General features: G+C 49.1%; 1 protein-coding gene across 3 annotated transcripts in view; it reads right to left on the bottom strand.

Annotated features, from left to right (window-relative positions):
* Nos1 (nitric oxide synthase 1) overlaps positions 1–14250 on the bottom strand; it is a 104723-nt gene extending 90473 nt beyond the window's left edge. The window contains exon 1 of one of the 3 annotated variants that reach the window (XM_075981930.1): positions 14055–14250. The gene's annotated coding sequence lies outside the window, so the exon portion shown is untranslated. The remainder of the gene's footprint in view (positions 1–14054) is intronic. The other 2 variants (XM_075981942.1, XM_075981936.1) reach the window with 2 other exon arrangements.
* Between the last annotated feature and the right edge of the window lie 4068 nt (positions 14251–18318).

The raw sequence follows: 18318 nt of genomic DNA, 5'->3' as shown, positions 1-18318 counted from the left end.
AGGTCACCAGCTCCTCTTTGGAATGTAGAAAGAGCAGCACTGAGGATGCTGGGATGTTGAGCCTGAGAGACACAGGCAGAGACACTCAGGTCTCAGAGCTTGGTAATAAGCCAGGACTGAGAGGAAGGCATGGAGATGTCACTGTGTGCCACGCTGGGAGAGCTATAGGGCTCTGTCCCCATGCTGGAAGAGATGAGAGGACTCACGGATCTTTCGCCTTGGCTTGGCTTCACAAACTCAATTACCAGAGCTAGCTTAGCCACCTGTATGCTACTACATCCATCACGATGACAGAAAGTTCCAGAGTTCAGAGAAGAGGCTTTTCTATTGCCTTTGGCTCATCTCTCACCCTGGCTGGGCCTGCCCCATCACTGGAGAGAGGTCACAGCATGAATCTGGAGCCAGAAAGACAAAGATTTGAGACTTAGGTCTACTTTCTGCTACCTTCTGATTCCTCATCTGTGAAGCAGGAATGTTGAGGGCTTCCGCCAATGAACCACAGAAGACGATTAAGTGAGTGTGTCCTCTCGGGGGTCATCTAGGACTTTGGTGTACCTTTAGAGTCACTTTAGGCTAGTTGTCAAGACATACGAAACTCAGTGACTGAGAATTATTTACAAGAGCCAGGGAATAGAGCCGGTGTAGATGGCCATCGACAGATAAGTGGATTAAAGGAAACATGGGGTATGTGTGAGTGATGGAGCTTTTCTCAGTCATAAAGAATAAAATTATGCCATTTTTTTCAGTGAGATGGATAGAACTGGAGAGCATCATGTCAAATGAAATAAGTCAGACTCAGAAAGACAAATTGAGGCTGCCGTGTGCCATGAATCCATGTCATCCTGTGTGACCCCGTGAGACCCTACCTCAAAACACTCCCCCCCCAAAGGAAAGGATGGAAGAGATTTACAGTTTTTTTTCTTATGTGAAATCTAGATTAAGAAATCTTTAGGATGTCACTGTAGAAAAGGGACTCTTTGAGGGAGGAGGAGATCAGCAGAAGAGAGGGGATGTGGGGTGGCTATAAACAAAACACATTATATACACACAGGGAAGCATTATACCAGAGCCAATTACTTTGTACAATGATTAAAAACACCCTTTGGACTCTCCTTCGATAGTGACGGTGAGACCTGGGCTGTGCTCAGGCTCTGATTCTGTAGCGATGGGAGGAAATTTCAGGCGGGCCACAGAAGCCCAGGCAGGAGCTATTCTAGGTACCGTGTGGTCGGCTCTTGGTGGTGGAGCAGGGCAGAGAAGGGAAGTGGGTTCTGGGGATGTGGTGACTGATGGACCCAGGGCGGAGGGAGAGGGTGGCGTCCTCAGAGATTTCTTGGCTCAGCTTCCCCACAGGTGGGGTAGAAAACCATTTCCTAGAAGACTGCAGGCTTGTGTGATGGGAGGAAATCATAACAACGTGCCAAAGGCGTTTGTGGGACTGTGCTTCCGGAGTCCAGTGCACCGTTTGATGGTGGTCTGCGTGATCGCAGGAATCAACAGTCTGTGGTCCTTGACTCCCACTATTCTGAGAGCATACAGGGATGACAAAAAAATACACTTGATTCAGTTCATTCTCTGGCACGGTCCCTATGTGGTGGATTGACGTTCCGCCTGTTACCTAACAATCTGACTCAATCTTCTGGTGAAATTAAAAGGTAGTCAGGAGTAGTTCCCGAGGATCTCGTCAAGATTCAGGCAGGTAGATACTGTAGAGGACACTTTGCAAACCATCGCGTCAGCTGTAACGACACCGTTGGGTCCATCTCTCTGAGGGGATATTGAGAATGGCATGCCCCAAATTGTAGCTGAGTGTTAACTAAAGACTCAGTAAACTCCCCCACACCCACCCCAACACACACACTCCTGGGGGCGGGGGGGGGGAGAAGCTAGGCCCAGATGTGGGGAAATGGGCTCTTAGAAGGAGACAAGGTAAAAACCTATATTTTAAGGCACTGTTGGAATTGATCCTTTAACTTCAATGATGCCTGTAAACACGTGGCTGTAGCCATAGGATCCTGAGTTAGTTACAGAAGAACCTTAGCAAACAGAGAATCTGCTAAACGGAAAACACAGCAGCAGAGGAGGAAATGTTCCTCTCAAAGGCAGCTGTGTTCATGATAACAATAAATTAAGCAGGGTCAAATCTGAGTGAACTCTTAAGGCTCCCAAACAGTGTGGGTGTAGGGACAAGGACCATGGACAGGAGAAACTAGTCCCAAAGGCAGGCATGGGCCCAACGTGCACCTACTGCTCGTAAGGCTCCCAGACAGAATGAATCTACTTTTAATTGAAGAATTTAATAACACAGTTCACTCTCTTCCTAAAAGATAGCCGCCTGGAAGCATTATTTCTGAATACACGTTCAACTTTCAGAAATATTTTCTACTAATTATTTAGATTTAAGCATGTGAAATGAATAGTATTATGAATGAATTCTATCAATTCCAAATGTTTTGCCTTCAATAGTCTGAACATTTTTCATATAAAGAGTCTTAATTTTAATTTAATTAATGAGATGGGGTCTCGTGTGTGCAAAACTGGCCTTGAATTCACTGTACAGCTGAGGATGACCTTGAACTTCTGATCCTCTTGCCTCTGTTTCCAAGCACTGGGATTACAGACGTAAGCAACCAAGCCTGATTTATGTGCTGGAGATCCAAGTAAAGACTTCTTGCTAGGCAAGATCTCTACCAACTAATCTCCATCTCTAGCTCTTGTAGGATCTTTCTAATTGAACTTTTAAAAAAAATCCTGAAAGACACAATATTGTTTATCTCCTCTTGGTAAATGGAAACAAGATGCAGAGACGCTAAGGAAGGCAGTGAAATCCCTGGAGTCGGCTGGGGGCACAAGCTGAGTTTGTCTATATCTGTAATCTCGCTCTCTAGTCTCTTTCCAGATAGCACTGCATGCTCGTGACTTAAGAAGCCTGACCGGAGAGGAGACTGTGTCGCAGTTCCGGGACTCTGGGCCTTTCACTGCAGTCCTGTCTGGAGTCTGAGGATGTCATTAGGGCTCAGGGACCTCAGAACGCTGGGTCAAGTGCCTATGAGTTCCCTCAGGGAAAGAGTCTGCACACAACAGTTTTCCAAATGCTCCAGGTAGCAACAAGGGTTCAGGGGAGAAGTGTGTGCGTCAAAGAGTTTGAGATCATAGCTGGAGAGACTTCGGAGAGTTTCTCAGACTTTCAGAACTAGGTTCAAATTCAGGCCCCTCAGACTCACCCAAGCTCTTGCCCGTTTCTTTATCTTCCCGTGATCTCAAAAAGTGGGCTGCAGACTTTTGGACTCTTTCCATCTAGGTGCTTCTTCTATTCTAAATGAGCCCAAACGGTTACACATCGATTCCCTTCCCTTCCTAGTGAAGGACGTTCAAGTGTTAACTGTGTTTTAGGATGGAGAACAGGGTGTGGAAGAATTCGCAGGTGCTGTCCAGGTGGATGGATTCTAGCCACTTCAGAAAGTAAATGTTTCAAAGGTCAATTTCACGATTATGCAAGAAAAGCTGTATGTCAGTGTTGTGAGGGAACGATAAAGCGTAATATAGTATTTTTAATTAAAAGAATAAAATTAACATGAGGCTTGTGGGCCCAGAAAACCCTGCTATAATTCCCTCATCAACTGTTTTTATTGAGCAATTACTCCCCTCCCCCCACAACAGAACCCAAACACTTAAACAACCAAATGAGCCGTGAGCTTGGATGCTGCTTGCATGTTCCTTGGGTTCATTTCATCCTCATGGAAATGCATGGGTCTAGGTACAGCTTAGGTGCTCAACAGCCCAGGAACCGAGCCATGCCAGTGAGGATCGCCGAGGACTGGAGAGCCCAGGATGTCCAGTGCCTGGCACACCTGCCAATGGGAAGGGTCAGCTGAACTTTACAGGCTTGGGAAACCAATCACAGATTTAGAAAAAGGAGAGTTGAAAAAGAAGGGTCTCTGGGATAGTTGGCCCTGCCTGTCACGGGGACACTATAATAGGAGAGCTGGCGCTGCCACTGCCCCCATGGGAGAGCTGACCCAAACACTTGGGACAGATGGCCTCACCCCAAATCATGGACGGGGGAGAGCTGGCTCTGCCCCTCACCTGAAGGAGTGGTCCCAATGACCCAGACTAACCAGCTCGACTACCATCCAGACACACATTCTGGGCCTTGGGTTGGCCCATCCTGACAGTTGCCCCATCTTTGACCTGTTAGTACACAAAGGGACTGGTCCTACAGAATGAGCCCTGACTCAGGGCGACGGTTGGACAGCCAAGAAGAATTTCCATGAGCTCTCAGCCCAGAGATGATGGTATCCCAGAACCCAGAGGCCTTGACCCAGATCGGTGACTCACTGATGAACATTTTACGGGATACACTGCATGATGTTCCCCATGCTAAGAAAATGAAGGAAGAAGTGTTGGAAAGATGGAGGAGCAAGGTGGGTGTTCTGGTTGTTTTGTTTTTAACTAATTTGGGGGGCATACTACAGGATTAAGGGATGGATATGGAGGGACTGGGAAGTGAGTGGAATTGGGGAGCATGATGTGAAATTTCCAAAGAATCAATAAATAAACATGTTTAAAAGAAAAACGAAAAAAAGAAAAAGAAAAAAAGAGGGGTCTCTGTGAAATCACCAGAGACAGATGCTATATAATGTTCTGCTCCCCAAAGTCTGATCCACAGGTCAGCATCACCATCAGAGACACAAACCCCCAAGAGCCGCCCAGACTCCCTACTTCAAGAGCCTCCGATTCCTGCGCACAGAGCCACCAGAGCATTTGAGACAGAGGGATCTAGTTTATCTCTGAATGCCTGGGGCACTTTCGGGCAGTCAGTTCCTCAAAGCGTCAAGCAGAAGACTTCCAGGCAGCAACTGTGAAACTTGAACTGTGTTAGCCTGAACTGTGAAGCTAACTGTGTTAGCTTGAACCACACAAAATTGTCACCGTTGGGCAATTCTGTGACCTACAAAGATGACAGTTTCAAATGAAACTCCAATTTCAGCTCAATCTACATCCCATTCCAAACAAAATCATGTCTCATCTAGGATAGGAAGGTTTAAAAAAAAAAAGGCTGTGACCAGAGTCTATATAGAACGGCCCACAGATATGTAGATGAGCCATGTGCGGTTTACAATGTTAAGTTCTTCCATTTAAAAAAGGGGGGTTTTTTACATAATATTTATGGATATATTGGGCCTTGTGCTCATTTCATGCTTAGATTTCTTCAAACACCATGTTCTCCATCTTAAGAGGCAGGTGAGGTGGTTCCCCAGGAGGGAATGAAGTGATTGACTGTGACTCTTTGGACTAATTGAGGAACTGAGGATAGTCAATAAACACATAGGTAGAAAGACGCTGGAAATCTACAGCTCAGCCTTAGACAATTGCAGCTGTCGAACACAGCTGGGCTGGGTGGTGGCGCAGATAGCATCTGAGTTCTTGGTCACCATTGGCCACTACACAGCCTCCCTCAAATCTCTGTTTCCTGCCAGGGCTTTGGAGGGAAGACCCAATTTAAGTTTTAAGTCCTTATAAAGTAGGAGTTTTCAGAGGAAATAGTGGAGTCACCTCTTGGAACTCCTTAAGAGCCAAGAAGTGGCTGGGTATTAGGGTCCCTTGGAAGACCAAAGTACCTCATGAGGTCTTCTGCTGGGGCTCAGCCCCTGTCCATCTCATGCTTCTGGCTGAGGCTTCCCCTAACTTTCCATGCCCTGGTTGGAATCCACTACCATCTGTATGCATCCTACGCTGGACTCTTACTAGGTCAGCTCCCTACCATCCAGGGCTCTTGCTAGGTACCTGCCCTATCTCCTGCTTCTCTAACCAAGCCTTTCCTATCGTAGCCTCTTTATTCTCAATGAGGCTTTTTCTCCTTGATGTCACCTCAGTCCTGACCGTCCCTAGAGCAGAACAGATTCCAGTCTTGGTCCTTCACACAGAGGAAAGAGGTCACCGGGAGTGAGGGGAGGTCAGAGTTGTATGAACAACTCCACAGAGCTGGAAGCAAACACAGAGCTTGTGGATATGGCCGGGGTGCCACACTGGCTTGGGAGAGGGCAACTTAGGAAGCAGCTCCAGAGGGAACCGCAGGTTTGCTGCACCTTTCCTGCATGCTCACCAGGAGGCCCAGGGCATGCCTGCGTGATGATGAACCCGGAGAAAAAGGGCCGGATAGCGACTCACAGAGCCGGGAGTGACCCTGTCACCAGCCTTCAGAAAGACCCTCAGTCTTAATTAAAATGCCCAAGGACACGTGTAAAGAAAGGCTGCCTGGAAAAATAATGACTCTCTACTAAACTTGGGGAGGGGGTGAGTTTTCCAGGAAAAGAGGGGGAAAGAGAAGGCGGGAAGAGAGTGGGCATTCAGGAGAGTATGCATGCCTGTATATGTGAAGAGATGGTGGGAAATAGGAAAGACAAATTATCAATATTTATTTATTTTTTAGAGAGGGTCTCATGTACCCTGAGCTATGAATATTATTCTTCTAAGAGATCAGGAAATTGGATGAGAAGTTTCACTGAAACTACACCCCCCAACTTTTTATTAGGAAATCACGCACTCAGGCACGCATGCACCCGCACACACGCACACACGCACACATACACACACGTGCACACTTGTGTACTTAATGAGACACAACAAACAAGGTCTTGCTGTTTCAGCCTCGTGAGTGTTGGAATTATAGGTGAGCATGGATGACCCGCTAGGAAATATTTACACACAGAAACCTTAAACGAACAAGACAACAGCAGCCTCCAAGTTTCCATTAGATCCCATAGCTGCTCACGTACATGCCTTGGCTCATCTGCCCCCATCAAGGCACCATGAAGCTATGCGTTTCCTCTTCTGCCTGCAAGCTACTTATGTATCCAATTGTCTGTCACTTACCCATCTCTCTGTCCATCTACCTGTTTGTCTTAACTTACTTATCTGAAACCCAGGCCTTGCCTATGCTTGGCAAATTCTCTTCCACTGAGCCCGACCCTGGCCTTTATCCTTAAAATGAATCATCTTAAAATAAATTGGAGACATTTATTTTCAGCCTTGAGTAATGAACATAATAAAAATAATTATATTACAACATTGCATAAACATAGTATGTTAATATTAACAATCATTAGTAGAACATTACTTATGATTATGTTTTTTTTTTTTTTTGGACAGGCTCTCCCTCAGTAGTTTCGGCTGGCTTCAAACTTGAGACAATCCTTCTGCCTCAGGCTCCTGAGTGCTAGGCTTTCAGGCACAAGCCATTACACTAAATTTTCAGCCCTATATTCTTAAATATGATGTCTTTGTTCTTAGAAATTTCACTTAATACTCAACGGAGTTTTTGTTTTTGTTTGTTTGGTTTTTTAATTTTAATCTCAATCTGTGCAGGAAGCTAGAGTCTTACCACTTGAGAGAAAAACTGACATCTTACCTCCCAGCTACGGGAGTAGTGTGTCCAAGACCAAGTCCAGGACACACGTCTTTGACAGTAGCTTTGGTTTAGACTAGGAATTTAGCCTGACCACACCCATCTCTTAGAAAAAAACCACACCCAAGTCCGTGTTTTCTTCTAGCCAGTGTTATCACAACCCTCTCCTATCTTTCACTCCCCGAGGTTTCCTGTTTCTAGAATCCAGGAAAGGGCACTAACTGTGGGAGATCTGAAGGAAAACTCACCCTTTGGGAAGGTCAGTCTGGGGGTTCTGGGGGTTGAACTCTGGTCCTTAGACTTGGCGTCAAACCTCCCTATCTGCTGAGCCATCTCATCGACCCTGTCTGTTTTTCCTCTCTACTTAGACTGCATTTCTCCCCACACCAGAGTTCCAAGTGTCTGGTAAAAAGATAATAAAATAATAAAAGCACCTAGATAATCCCCCAAGATAATAATACTCCCCCCACCCAGCTAGGAGAGCTATCCGGTCCGGTGAACAAACCTCTGTCGTGCTTTGTAAGGAAACAAAGGGGTCTCATCTCCGAGACTGCGTCACAGGAGGGGAAACGAGAGGCAAGCTTTGCTTCATCAGCAGGCTGTTCTTGACTCTGTCGGCTACCTGAACGCTGGTGTGTGATTGTAATTGGATTTCATTTCACTTGTTGAATATTTCAGGGCTACAGTGTCAAACATCAGAGAGACAAAGAGCCCAGAAGATGTCAGGTGCCACTGAAATCTATACTTTTTTTGGGGGGGTTACTTAAAATTCCAGGACGGAAGGCAGCCTGACGAGACCCACATGGTGTGTTTACAGCTATATGAGACTGACTGACTATACACACCCCAATGCTTACATCTAGATACTGGCAACTGGATGCCCCTTAGATGCTGTGAGCATCCTAGAGCAATGGTTCTCAACCTTCCTAATTCTGTGACTCCTGAATACAGTTCCTCATGTTATGGTGACCCCCCAGCCATAAAATTATTTTGTTGCTACTTTATAACTGTAATTGAAAATACCTAACATGTGATCCCAGTGGGGGTCTCGATCCATAGGTTGAGAACCATTGTCTTAGAGGCAGGGACCATCTTACCCTTTCCTGATGCCACCCCCTCTTTTAGGAAGTCTCACTGGAGTTAGAAGTTCAAGGTTTGTTTCTAACCCTCGTTTATAACAAAAAATCAAATCCTCAAGCTGAGAAACGACAGCTGCTACTGTCTGAGGCTGAACAAGCTTTTGATTCCACACAAGCTTCCTTCTTCGTGTTTAATCAGAAATAGGTTCCGGAAAACCCCACCTCGTTTTCAACTTGACTGCAAGGTTTTAATAAAAAAATAAAAAAAGAAGAAGCCATTTCTGAGAGTTATTTGATGTTGAGATGTTGGGTCAATGTTTCTGGCAGAAGCTGATAAAACTTTGGAGCACCTCTGCAAGCCTGGAGATTTGTTCCAGGGACTTTTGCCACAAACTCCGGAAGCACAGTATGATGCTCCAGACTCAGGACCACCCAGTGTGATGCTCCAGACTCAGGACCACCCAGTGTGATGCTCCAGACTCAGGACCACCCAGTATAATACTCTAGACTCAGGACCACACAGTATGATGCTTCAGACTCAGTACCACCCAGTATGGTACTCCAGACTCAGCACTACCCTTCCTGGAAAAACCACCATCGAGACAAGGTGGCACCAGGTACAGCGAGACACTAAGTACAGTGTGAGACAGCGTGCACCTCCCTGTTGCACACAGAAATCATGTCCCTAGCAAAGGGTTTCTGACTTCCATTTGAACAGGAAACTCTCCCTTTGCGCATAACTAAGGGATCGTGCCTGAGGAATGTTTGTCTCAGACGAGCAAGAGAGCACTGATGCTAATGAGGCTATGAGGGCAGCTAGCCTGGGGCTTGCAGCCCAAACACCTTTGAGGTCAGTCAAATGGCACGGGACCATATGTGCTGGTCCTGAGATGATTTAGATCCATAAGCCAAATCAACTGTAACAAGAGCCTATAATAAGAGCCTATAACAAAAGCCTCCCCCACCCATCCAAAACCAAAGCAACAAAACACAACTGTATACCAGCCACAGTATCTCAATAGGCATCTGGGTAGATCCGCCATGGATTCCTAGGTCTCCATTTCACAGGCAGAAAATGGAGGTTGAGCATGAGGTTAAGGCTTAGACCAAACAACTGGCCAATGGAAGGCGTCTCTTGCTCTCTGGATCCTTCTTCTTGCTTTGGCTACTGGATTCTGTCCCTTTTCACAATGCTGCCCCACTGACTCCTCCTGACAGCTCACACAGTACTTATGATTTCATCGATGACACACCAAGGATTGGGGAGCTCAACTCATTCATCCCCAAGTCACTGAGTCCCTGGATGCATCCCAGAACGACGCCCCTATTGATTCTCTGTCATACTGAGTCTTGTGATTTGACTGTGGCCAGCAATAGTGGAAGATGCTCTGTTGCCAAAGAGATTAGTGAAAATTGGGGTACCATCTCCGATAACCCTGCCTCTGAGACATCCCCCCTGATGCCCTCAGCCACACCACCATGGCAGCAGTGAAAAAGTACCTCCCATCACCCGTAAAGAAATGTCACACTCGGCACAGGGCTTGCTAGATGACCCACTGCCTGATCCAGCCAACCTCAGGGTGGTCATACCACTTGTATCACGTACCTGCCTATGGACATGTAGCGTTAACACACACAATGTTACATCTGGCAAATGAGGGCGTATGTTGTGGGGCCACCCATAGTAACTTCCCTAATTCTTGTCTTTTCTCGTTGAATACCGATATGGCAGCATGTGTGCCCACAGAGCCCTGCTAATGCTCACACTGGGGACTCAGTGACATTTTCTGTGGATGGGTTATTTGTGTTGAACAGCTCTGAGCTGGCTATGGTGCCTGGCATAGCAGGTTAAGTAGCCTTCTTCCTTTCCAGGCTCAGAAGCTTGAGATCCGCCAATGCACTGAAGATTTGCCAAGGCTGGGCCAGGGCTGAGAACAAAGCAAGGGCTTTGGCGAGACCAGTGACAGTTCAGCGGGAGCCTGCTCACTTGATCCTGAAGTTATTCCTGATGGGCCACTTTAAAGAGGAACTTTCCCCCTGAAAGGATTAACCAGTGGACTAAGGCTTAGTGCTTGATTAGAACTCAGGACTGAGGTGGGAGGAACCCCCAACAGCTCCCTAATTTACAGGGATAATCAGAAGAGAAGAAACCCTGCACCAGCCATGCCTGACTCTGGGGACTCTACTGAGAAGACAGCATAAAATATCATCCACAAGTTCCAGACAAAATGCCGAGATGTGAGGCTCAGCCCCTACTTTGTCAGAGAAGGGCTATGTGACTTTTTGACAAGTCACAAGCCTTCCCTTGTCCTTAGCATCCCTCCTTCACAATGAGGTCAGAAACCGAGGGCTTTAGAATCTTCTAGAAGAGCTCTGTCTAAATGCAGTTACTTTATGTCTCCTGCAGGAGACGAGGACTCTGCAGAGGGGTCCTGACATCTCTGCTTCCAGCTTGTGGTTCTGATGATGCTGGTCGGCTGGGCAGGCATTTGACACTCACCCGATTAGAAGATGTCTTAAGCCCATCAGACATCAGGAGACAAAAAGCCAAGACTATACAGTCTGCAGCCTTTGCCTTGTTAACCACCCAGTCCCACACTGTTTTGGGGTGGGAAAAGCGTGCCCCTTTGTGGAAACAGCCTGTGTAAAAATTGCTCTTGAGTTGCCAAATTCAACCTCTGAGTACGCCAGCTTCTCTGGTGAGCATACTTCTTGCCTGTGGTTCTTAACTGCATTCCGAAGCACACCCACCCCTGCCGCGACCTACTGGGAACCTGACAGCCAAGAGCTGTCGTAAGACACCAGGGACACAGACTCATGGACACACAAATATGAAACAAATGTCTTCGTGCTTACAAACGTAGGCAAGCTGCCCCCCCCCCCCCCAAGTCATCTCTGTGGACGCTGGAAGTATTTGGAACACTTTCCCCCAGTACCTTGGACAGCTCCTTGCTGCTTGTTGTAGAGACCCTTGGGGACTTTCTACTTTAGAGCACTCCCCAGGCTCTCAGCTTTTCCCCAGGGCTGCTCCTCAGAGATAAAGCCCTTAGGGGCTGGCATTGGCCATTTGGGAAAAATGAACAAGCTGCAGGAAGAGATTCTACATCCCATGTTTACTCCAGAGCAGACCTCCCAACCTGGGTTAATTCTCTTTTATTTAAAAACTAAACAAAACAACAACAACAACAACAAAAAAACCCAACAACTTTAACACACTGCGGGTGTTTCCAGAACGCCTCTTACAGACATCACAGTATCATCAAGACGGCTTCTTGTAGGAGTGATTCTCCCATTTAACAGATAACAGGACTGAAGCTCAGAGATGTTAAGTGACCAAATGGAAGATTACACAGCCATGGAGCAATCTTAGCTTCAGGCAAAAATCTTCAACAGGTCTCCACTATGCTGCTCGGGCTTTCCCTGCATGTTCTGGGTACTGTGGGGAGGGATTCCTAGACTTTATGAAGCCTTTTGGGGGGTAGTCTGGTTGTGTAGATGCATCTGGAAGTGGGGCCATGTACACAAAAGAGGGGCACAGATCAATTGGCTATGCATGCAATCCCTCCTCCCCCCATTTAGGAAGCCACAAACCAGCATGGAGGTCTCCTTGCTTTGACTATGGGCAGCTAGCTTGGTTGGCCCTACCTCAGTTTCCATATCTGAAAAGTGAGGTTCAGGTAGCTGTCCTAGGTATTGGGGAAGTCAAGATATTCCAGACACATCCTATATGCGGTAGTAGCCTGCAGCATAAGCAAAGAGACGACATGTCCCTCAGTTTCTTCTGGAATCTGGACTGGGGTGGTGGCATTGGCGATCGTGGGAAAAGGACTTTTTTTTGGAAACCTATGAAGAATCCTCAAACCTCTCTGCTGCGGCTTGCAAGGATAAAGAGTGGCCATGACCCCTATTCCATTCTGCCATACACCCCAAGCTTAAAAAACAAACTCCAAAACAAACCCCACTAAAAACAAGAGCAAAAATCCAGCCAAGAAAATCAATTCTCCAGGAAGCTGTTAATGCTCCCCCCCTGACCTGTTATTTGCACATCCTAGTTTGAGAGGGGCTGGACAAGGGGTGGGGTACGTTCCTTCACACCTGCCCTAGAGAGTGGTCTGAAGGGCCAACTCCTTTTTGTCTTCCCCACTATTGGGGCAGACACTCCCTGGGTGCCCCAGGCTTGCCTGCATATCACACCTACCAGCTCACCTTTGGGGTTCTCCCTCTACGGGGTGCCTCTAGAGCTCCCTTCCCAATCTGTGAATATGTACATGTGTGAAGCGAGGTTTGGGGTTCCCCATGAGTCGGACAATGTTTTTAAAGAGTCTCATCTGCCGCAAAAATGGGATACATCTCCCCAGGGGCTGCTTGGGAGACGGAGGTGGGCACAGCCTACATCACCCTCCTGACCCTCGGTTTGGTCTATGGGAAATCACAAGATGCCGAGACCCAAGGCTCTGTCCCAGCTGCTTCAGACTGAAGCAGCAATATCTCCCTCGCTGAGCACCTACCCTCAGTTTCACTGCGACATTTACGATGTTTGAAAGCTTTGCCAACAGATCTCCAGGAAAGGGCTACGTCTCTATTTTACACACGAGAAAAATAGTCTTGGAGAGGGGAAGGGACTCACCTGAAACGGTAGCTTTAGGATTAGAACCCCAGGGGGAGTCCCTCTAAGTCTCTGCCCTGGGTGTACTGCCCTTACAAACCTTGCTTGCTCTAGACAGCGATGTCCCCGTGTATAGACAGCTGCAAGTGCTGAGACCACCTTGCCCTGAGGATGGAGGTGAGCCTTTTATTTCCTGTTCTTTAGGGCACAACCCAAGAGTCCTGTGCTAGACTCTAAGACCCAAGTGTTCACGAGTGATCAGGGAAGCCAGATCTCCTGGGAGCCCTGTCTCACTCTCGGACCACTTGGATGAAAAGCCGTGCATAGCAGGGACCCACAGAGCGTCTTCATTTGGCTCTGGGAACCATCAGGCATTCTCAATAGTCTCCTTGGCAGGAGAGGTACAACTTTCCAGATTGGAGGAGTGAGAACTGCCTTACTGGATTGTGCCAGTCTGTAGGAGCGCCAGGCTGATGGGGGCAAAGTTGGAAAGTCAAGGAACAGCACTCTAGCAAGCCAGCCTTGCAGCCTGTCACCCTCTGGCCATGCCAGAGTCACCAAACAGGGTCAAGGGTTTGAGGAGGGTGGTGGCAGGATAGAGGAGGAGAGGGTCTCCCAGAGGAAGAGGTAGCTTAAAGTTAAGGCCTCCGCAGGTGCCAAGGTCTCTAGGGTCATGTATCCCCAGCCTCAGGTTACATGCACTCCTAGGGTCGTGAATCCCTGTCATTGGGACACGGAGGTTGGGGGTATCCGGGGAATGGGGTTGGGAGGGTCCTCTGCCCTTGTAAAGTTGGAACGATGTGGCAGGACTTATCTGCCCAGGAGCTCACAGTCCGGGGATCCGGGTCTACCCCATTATCAAGAGAGCCAGGCCGCCAAGGAGAGCCAAGTTGGGACACACACAGTCGGAGCTAGAGCACTGGTCTGAGAGAAGGTATGTGGTCCGGGGCAGAGAACTCACCTGCCGCCGCCGGAGCCCGCGCAGTTCCAGGGCTGTGAATCTCGCTGATCACCCTGTCTCCCGCGCCTCCTTCTCCCGGGGCTGTCAAGCGCGCAGATCCAGAGCTTCGCTCAGCTCAGGGGCAGGATGCTCCAGGCTTCGGCAGCGCCTCGGGGTAGGAGCTTCCTGAGCGAGCGCTCCCCGCCCCCTCCCGGCCCCAAGCTCCCGCCTCGCTCCGCCCTAGCCCAGCCAAGTTCAGGACTGGAGGCTGCCAGTGTCCCCACGCGCAACCCGGCTCACCCTAGCAGCAGCTGCCTCTGCCTTAGCCGCTGTGCTAAGTAGTCGCTCGTGCCCGCAGCTGCATCAATATGCAGGGACCGAGCAGTGAGCGCAGCGAGGGTCGTGAGGGGGAATTTATTTCTTAATGTCCCTGCTTTATCCTATCACCGCTGAAACGAATTAGTGGTGACGTCCAACCGGCTGGTTTATGGGCGTGGGGAGGGAGACGTCGCAACCCTCATTAAAAGGGCCGCTCTGGGCTTGGAAGCATACATCTTTTATGTAACCTAATTTCCATTTTTTTCTATCAGAAAAAAAACATACACACAATGACAATTTTGGGGAGCCCGAAGGGGGCTGGATAGTGACCACAGCGAGGAGGCAGGCTGTTTTGGTCAGGGAAGGACCTAGCTGAGGCAGGTGGTTGTCTCTGTCCTGTGTGGTGAAACATTCCTTAATGGGATAGGTAGAGCACAGCCCCTCTGGGCAGGGCAAGAAGCCCCTCGCAGAGCCAGCAGAAGACCGCCTGGGTTCTGGCTCTGGTTCTTTGGTGCGCAGACGTTCTAGAAAGGATGCCCGGTTCTGGTGTTTTTCAGGGCAGAGTGTAGGTATCGCTTCTGAGGGAGAGAGGGGTGGAAAACCCCCGGGGGTCTTATTCTCCTACAGCCTGGAGACAACAATGCCAGGAGAGGCCAAGGGCTGGGCTGGGGGAGGGGTGGGCTCAGAGAGCTCTTCCCTTCCTTTCTTAGGGGCTCTAACATATGGGTAACCATATAAACCCGTCTCTAAAGCTGTCTTTCCCTGGGCAGATTGCAAGGCGGTTTTGCATTTAACTGTCGCTGCTGCTCACACACTCTTGAGGGAAGGAGTGTGCTGTGTGTGTGTGTGTGTGTGTGTGTGTAGAGGGGGGTGCACTCAAGGAAGGAGAGGAGGATTCAGACCCAAACACGCCTAGACACCTGGCTACTAGCTTGATCTCCATTTAGTCTCAGCGAAGACACTGCACACTTGGAGTATAATCGCACTGAGACTGAGAGCCAGCTACCCCTCCTTGTTGCTCACACATGGTCTTCAGATATTGTTACATGTCAAGCCTGAGGAAAGGGGCTATGACCTGGAGGGATGCAGGAAGAGGAGGGGAGAGAAGCACAAGAAAAACTGTGGGGTGTGAAGAGTGTGTGTCGAGGGAAGGCCTGAGAAATTCCACTGGCCTGCCAGGGCTCCTGCCACTTCCTGACTGGGTGTGCCAGTTCCGAAGTCTGCTTCCTGAGCCTCTGACGTGGGTCTTGGGCTGTGGTGAGGCTGGTATAGTCAAATGATGGCGGCAAAGCCCTTAGTTTAGCGTCTGGCATACAGTACCTGCTCTGAAAAGACCAGCCGTTAATAGTGTTACTGACCAGAAGGATTGACTATATGTCAACGGGTAAAGGAGGGTCCCAGAAGCGAAGGTTGGAGTGAGTCCTTGCAGCCTGGGCTCAGTCCATCCTGGGCCCAGCTTCCTCCTCATCCTTTTCAAAGTTGAGTACTGGGCTTCCATGGTGTTGGGTCTCAACACTGCTCCCTCAATTACCATGGCAACTGGGGAAAATCAGGAAGCCAGGAAAGGAGGCTGCCTCTTCACTGGGCTGGCAGTTCACCTGCTCCAGAGACTCGCGCCAGCTTGCTGTGTATGGGAGTTGGGGCCAGCAGAGGTCCAGAGGGGTGGTCAGTAGGGAAGGCAGAGCTGTGGCATGTGGGGTCAGGGCCAAGGCTGGGCTTTGCCTGAAGAAACAGAGTTGGCCCGCTGGGGGAGGAGGCAGAAACCCACAACCCCCAATCTTGTCACTGTTGCTAGGTGTCCTGGTGCAAGTGATGGTGAGTCAGGACGCAGAGGTTCTGGAGACCCCGCTGCAACGACAGAGCCAGAGTCCAGCGGAGGAGCTTACCACCACAAGGACGTGGGTATCATTTCCCATTTTGCTGGTTTTGAACCAAGCCCTTTACAGACACACGGCTCGTGGAATTATCACCAAAATGACATTCGTGCCTGACGGGGGGGGGGGGGGGCATTAGATGCTCTGAAGACAGAGCCTCTCCAAACAGTGGGTAAGAAAGTAAATACAAGAACCCAGATCTAGGGCTGGAGAGATGGCTCAGTGGTTAAGAGCACCCGCTTCTCTTCCAGAGGTCATGAGTTCGATTCCCAGCAACCACATGGTGGCTCACAACCATCTGTAATGAGATCTGGTGCCCTCTTCTAGCGTGTGGGCATACATGGAGGCAGAATGTTGTATACACAATAAATAAATAAATCTTTAAAAAAAAAGAACCCAGATCTAGGCTGGGGCGGGGGGTGGGGTTGGGTGGGCATGGCTCAGAGGTAGTGCTCCTTCTGATTGTGCATGAGAGCCTGGGTTCCATCCCCAGGACCCCAAAGTGCTTGGTGTCTCATAGAGAAAGGGGGAGGGGAATGAATTCAGTCACTGTGCTAGGATCTTAGTGTTGGGGGGAGGAGTGACTCCTGGCCCGGGGAGCCTCCTGGCTAATGTTGGGCAGAACTAACATTCCCAAGAAGTGCAGGAAAACAAGCCAGAGGATCTTGCCACCACTTAGGTGGCTCTGAGCAGGGTGATAGCAACAGTCCTCCAAATGCTCCTTGGATGTGGTGACCTATGAGGGTGCTATGGCTTGGTTCTACCAGAAGCAGCCTTGGGCATTTAGGGGTAGATGACAAAGAGGTCGCCTTTCTCGGTCTGAGAGGGGCAGAGTCGGCTGACACACATCCAGACATCTGCTCCCGGCGTGGGGTCTCACTCCAAACCCCTGCACGGACAGTGGGTGGATAAAGTGTTTATATCCACCCCCGTCAGTATCCTCCACGGTCCTCTGCTAAGAGCTGGCCCAGGCGAGCGGAGGGAAGAGGGACTTAGTTTGCTTACTCTATGTGGCTGCCACCGAGGGCTAATACATTACCCAGGGCTAATGAAAACACAATTATCTTCTTTTGGCTGCAGAGAGGGGCTAATTTAATAGGCTGCGATCGAAAGGCATCTGTTGAATTCACCCATCAGTGAAAACACTTGAAGGACCCTGGAGGGGAGAGGAGAGTGCCGCTGGCTGGCTTGCAGCTGTGTTCAGGCTGTGCGGTGCCTACAGCTCAGATAGCAGCAGCCACCGAAGGCCCACGGCAACCCCAAGGTGTCTGTCTGTCCAGGTACAGACCTGGGGGCTCCATTCCTGCTGCGAGTTCTGGGCTTTTCCTTTGGCACTTGCAACCTCAGTTTTCTCACCCATGCAATGGGATTTAATTATTCCTCTTTCACTGCAACTTAAGGAACTTAACTTAGGCGAGGTGGTGGGAGAGGAGGGGTCCCAGCATAGTCTATGTGTTTAATAAAACGATCACTTCTCTTCCCTGACTGCACAGGCTGTACCGAGACGTAGTCTGCACAAACACTCCCTTTTCGGAGAAGCCGTTGCTCTAAGCTACCCTCCCACTCCTAATACACAGTACGTTCAGGGATATTTACAAATTCAGTGTTAGACTGGAAAGATGCTCACAAGGGTGGACGCTCACAGCCACTACCACTCGCTACTCCAAGTCAGTGGTTCTCAAAGATTGCTGCTAGACAACTAGGTCACCATCCCCTGGGAACCGCTTGACCATGCTCACCCCACACCCATTGGAGCAGACACTCAGGGCTGTGTTTAAAGACAGACTCATTGTGGGTTTATGAGAATGCCAGTGCCAACCAAAAGCCAAACTCACACTTGTTTGAATATGTGAATGAAGGGACAATCGTTCATTTAGCCAGGGTTTGTGTATTCAACGGCAACTCCCTTATTAGACACCAACTGTATACACAGCCCCATGTAATGAAGTTCTTGAATTCTTTCGGCCTCTAATTTACGCCCACATTCCCTCACACCTCAGTTCTGAGGAATGCCCCTGAGTTACAAGGGTGATGACAGCCTCAGGGCTGTCCCTCTGTTGCCATGGCAATCAGAGCCTCTCTGTGCCCGAATC

Source organism: Microtus pennsylvanicus, chromosome 1, assembly GCF_037038515.1.
Source record: "Microtus pennsylvanicus isolate mMicPen1 chromosome 1, mMicPen1.hap1, whole genome shotgun sequence".
Taxonomy (NCBI): Eukaryota; Metazoa; Chordata; class Mammalia; order Rodentia; family Cricetidae; genus Microtus; species Microtus pennsylvanicus.
This window is presented reverse-complemented; position numbering and strand designations above follow the sequence as displayed.